Source organism: Tupaia chinensis, unplaced genomic scaffold (assembly GCF_000334495.1).
Source record: "Tupaia chinensis unplaced genomic scaffold, TupChi_1.0 Scaffold000466_1, whole genome shotgun sequence".
Lineage (NCBI taxonomy): Eukaryota > Metazoa > Chordata > Mammalia > Scandentia > Tupaiidae > Tupaia > Tupaia belangeri.
Genome location: NW_006159975.1, coordinates 3,047,106 through 3,051,623, shown reverse-complemented (window position 1 = coordinate 3,051,623; position 4,518 = coordinate 3,047,106). Strand labels below are relative to the sequence as shown.

The 4,518-nt window shown below is 39.5% G+C and overlaps 1 long non-coding RNA gene across 3 annotated transcripts in view; it reads left to right on the top strand.

Moving 5' to 3' along the window:
* LOC102485203 (uncharacterized) overlaps nt 1–4,518 on the top strand; it is a 306,679-nt gene that overhangs the window by 180,431 nt on the left and 121,730 nt on the right. For all 3 annotated transcript variants that reach the window (XR_003550582.1, XR_003550583.1, XR_003550584.1), the window contains exon 2: nt 2,975–3,053. This is a non-coding gene — a long non-coding RNA (uncharacterized LOC102485203). The remainder of the gene's footprint in view (nt 1–2,974; nt 3,054–4,518) is intronic.

The window sequence follows — 4,518 nt, the reverse complement described above, 5'->3', positions numbered from 1 at the left end:
AAATAAATAAATAAATAAATAAATAAATAAAATTACTGTTTCCTGAGTCAGTCAGTCGTTTGGTCTGGATCTCACATTCTCACATGACTGAGTATGCATTTAGCATTTTGGACCTGGTGACTTAAAAAAAATTTCAGGTATGTGGGCACACGTGCCCAAAATCACAATGGAGGGGAGAGATGGAGAAGGAATTGAAGCATGACCATACCCCATGGCAAGTGCTTTCAACACCCTCCCACCCCCAAGTCTCTTTAGTGAATACATGTGACATGTGTTCCCCACACCCCTCCAAAAAAAGAAAATGACTATTTCTTGGCCCAGCTTCTATGATGCATTCAGTGGCATATTGGACTGCAGAGCTGGAAGCCGCATGCTAACTGCAGTTTGAGTCCCTACTGGATCAATTTGAAAACACGCCAGGCATGTCTGTTAATGCCTACATCCTGGCAGGCTGGAGACCGGAGGAAGAGTATCATGGTGTGACCAAGCTTTGTGGAGGGTGTTCTTTCTTTCTCAGATGTTAACATGCTCTATAATGAATTTTAAAAAAAAGATTTCTTTTTCATAAAATCTTCATATGTTTTTAGAGTGTTTGGAGATGCTGAATGCCACTATATAGCTAGGAAGTATTCCACTAATAGATGTAATGTTGAATGTTTAGGTTGTTACTATTATTTTTGTTGTTGTTGTCAATGATGCATCCATGAGTTGCTTTTGCATATCACCGCTTAATGACTATCTATATTCTTAGTCAAAGGACAAGAGATCTGGTTTGAGAAACTTGCAATTTAAGGAGGTATGTAATTCATAGTTTAGGTCACATCATTATTTAATGAAACATAATTTTGACTTTCTTACAATATTTTGTGCATAAGAAGTTCTTTGTAAGAGGTCTAGAGAAAGAAAATAATGAAAATTCAATTTAATAGAACTTTCCTTAAGAGTGACATATGTAAAGATTCACAAGAATAAATTGAAAGTGTTGCACAGTAAGAATGGGAGACTATGTCGTCAAGAATTTGTGATCTGGTCTAGCTGTGATGCCACAGGCAGTAAGATGCTACCTCGCGGCAATAGAGACCCTGTGAGAAGGCTCTGGGTTCGAGTCTGCGTCTGCACCCCTGGTGTGCCCACGGATGCATGTGTGATCATGGCCGCTTGTCAGGCTCGGGGCAGGATCGCGAGCTGGAAGACCCTGCTGCAATGCCTGTGTCTTTCTTTCCATTTCCCTCTCATGAAGAAAGTAAATAAATGCCTTTAAATATACATTTGAGGCTTCTTTTTTCTCTTTTTCTTTTATACTTTTTAATATTTTCCAGAGTTTCCTTAATTAACATGAGTTACTTTCAAAAAGTTTTATTAGAGTGCATTCTTGTTTTTTAAATTTCAAGCAATATAGAAAAGAAGAAATATCTAAAACCTATGCTATACAGACAATATCATTTAGAAGGGAGGAAGAGATGGAAAGAAAGATGGGGCAGGTGTAACAAGGGGGAGAGAAAAGAACTGAGCATTGCTTGAAGCAATTTGTCTAAATCCACAATGCAAAAAGCTGCAGTTGCGGGGTGTTTGTGCTTCAATAGTTGACACCTTGAATTTTGCATTGAAGTTTCTTTTCACACCACTAGATGGCACATGTTAGCTATAAATCTCGAAGTTTTTAAGAAGTACTCATTCCAAGTTTTATACATATATCAGATCATCGCTTTATAGCTTGTAAATGTATACAGACATGATTTTTAATTCAAAAATAATATTAATGAAATTATTTGTAAAATAAGTAAATAAATATTTAGATCGGAGAAAGAAAGAAAAACCAAAAGATCATTTAGAACAGTGACCGTGTTTATAATGCTCATTCTGGTACATCAGAGCCTTCCCAGCACTGTGCCCGCCCCAGAGCAAGCGCACAATTAATACGTACTGATGAGTAAACAAGAAAAAAAGATACTCTTACTTGTTTCTTCAAATCATCCGATATATTTTTTCCCATCTCATCTTTCCTTCTTCACAATGTTATACTATTAATTCTATTATTAACAGAATTTTTCATAATTTCTCAGTTATTATATTTGAGTACAATTATTTAATAGGTTAAGATAACATCACGGGACCAGCAGTTAGCGTACTGGCTATGTCACTGGACTCCCACGTAGTCGACCAGGGTTCACATCCCAGACCTGGTGGCTCAAAACTCACGCCGGGCGCATGTGCGTGCATGCCCAAGATCCTGAGAGGAGAATGGAGGAGAAGGGATTGCGGCGTGGCCATCCCTCCTGGGGGGTGATTTCTCGCTTTTTCTCTCTTTGTCTCTCTCTGTCCGTCTGGCGAGCGCACGCGTCCTATAGCGAAAACCTCTCCAGAAAAAAAAAAGGTAACATCACATAATAATGCCTGTAATATGTTAACATAAAGAGAAATTTCATCTGCACACAGGTCATTTTACATCTTTAAATATATATATGCTTTTTATATCATTTTCTTGACTAACTGCTCTGGCTAGGACTTACAGTAGTTCTTTGAATAAAAGTAGTGAGAGTGGGCATCGTTATCTTATTTCTAATCTTAGAGAAAAAGCTTTTGATTTCAGTATTTCAGTTTGAGTTCATTAAGTATGATGTTATTAATAGCTATGGGCTTGTCATTTATGGCTTTTTTTTGTCTTGAGGTAAATTCCTTCTTTATCTAGTTTTGTTAAGAGCTATAATCATTAAAACATGTTGAATTTTATCAAACATTTTTTCCTACATATAGATTACAAATTTAACTTCTGCCTTGGTGTGTTCCACCCAAGTCAGAACCTTGATTGGAAGGGAGTGAAATGTGGAATCAAGATATTTGGAATGATACGGGCAATAAACTTGAAATTCAGTCTCCCAAACTCATTGGACCTATGGAAATAACTCTTTCCTCTCTGTTGTAGACTAGTGCCTCCCATTGGTTTGAAAACAATATCTTGCAATTTAATTTGCAGGTTATTCAAGATCAATGTTCACCTCCTCTTCTGGCTACCAGACAAATAATGACGGTTGCGTTATAGCCTAACTCATTAGGTAAGAGCTGATCCTGCCATGGGTGGATAGACTTTGTACCATAGAAACTATAGTAGCTAGAAGCTATGAGAGGATGTTTGGGTCTAAATCTTGCAGGTGCTGAGGTCTATGGATCTAAGTTCTGGAACATGAAATTGATAAGAATTCACCAGGATGGCAGTAGTGATGAATACCCTGGCATCACCATGGCCTTGTATTCAGGACTCATGGAGACCAGATAAAACCAATAAAGTCCCAGTCCAAGTCCAGGTTGCTCGCTGTTAGCCTAGTAAGCTCATGTTCCATCTGGTGCACATTCTCATGGTGCCCAGGTGTATAGTCACATATAATCAGAACAGACATAACTGGTTGTTGGCAGAAACACAATGTTAGTTCCTCGGCCTGTGGCAAGGTCCCAAAGTATGTCGTTAAAATGTCCTCAGGACTAGCAAATGGCATAACAGTTACATCGCTGGACTGCCACATAGTCAACTGTGGTTGGAGTCCCAGACCCGGTGGCTTAAATCTCATGCTGCCAGGTCACGTGTATATATGCCCAAAAACCTGAGAGGAAATAATAATAATTAAAAAAAAAAAACCTTGAGAAGAGAATGGAGGAGGGATTGCAGTGTGGCCATCCCCCAGGAGGTGATTTCTCACTTTTTGTATCTCTGTCCCTCTTTGTCTCTCTAGCAAGCACACACATCCTATAGCAAAAAAAAAAAAATCACCTCTCAAAAGTAAAAACAAAACCTCCCTAACCCCACTCCTTGAAAAGACAGTAAATCAAGAACAATATCATAATCTGGGGTAGATGTGGCATGACAAGGATTAGTGCTATACTTAAATATATAAATGATGGTATGAGTGCCATCCAAGTCCCATTTAAATTGCTAAGTCTTTTATTTACAAAAAGTAGATGACAGAACAAGCAGATGGCATAATGGCTATGTCGCTGGACTCCCATGTAGTCAACCGCTGTTCGAGTCCCAGACCCGGTGGTTTAAACTCAGGCCAGGCGCATGTGCCTGTGTGCCCAAGATCTGGAGAGGAGAATGGAGGAGAAGGGATTGCGATGTGACCATTCCCCCCACCTCGGGGTGGGGGATGATTTCTCACTTTCTGTCTCTCTGTCTCTTTCTCTGTCTTTCTGGTGAGTGCATGCACCCTATAGCAAAAAAAAAAATTAGATGGCTCCTAGTGAAGGAGAGGAATCTACCTCCTCAAAGCCAACCAAGGAACTCCAATATAAGCTGACGGGATAGATATAGTAACTAATAGATCAGAACTGGGGTGCCTTCAGGAAAAGCTACAGGGCATTGATTGGGTAAGTACACTATCTTTTATCAACACAAGAAACAAGGTTACTTATTTTTTTAGAGGTTTTTGCTATAGGGCACATGTGCAGGCCAGACAGAGACAGACAGACAGAAAGCGAGAAATCACCCCCTGGGGGGTATGGTCACGCCGCATCCCTTCTCCTACA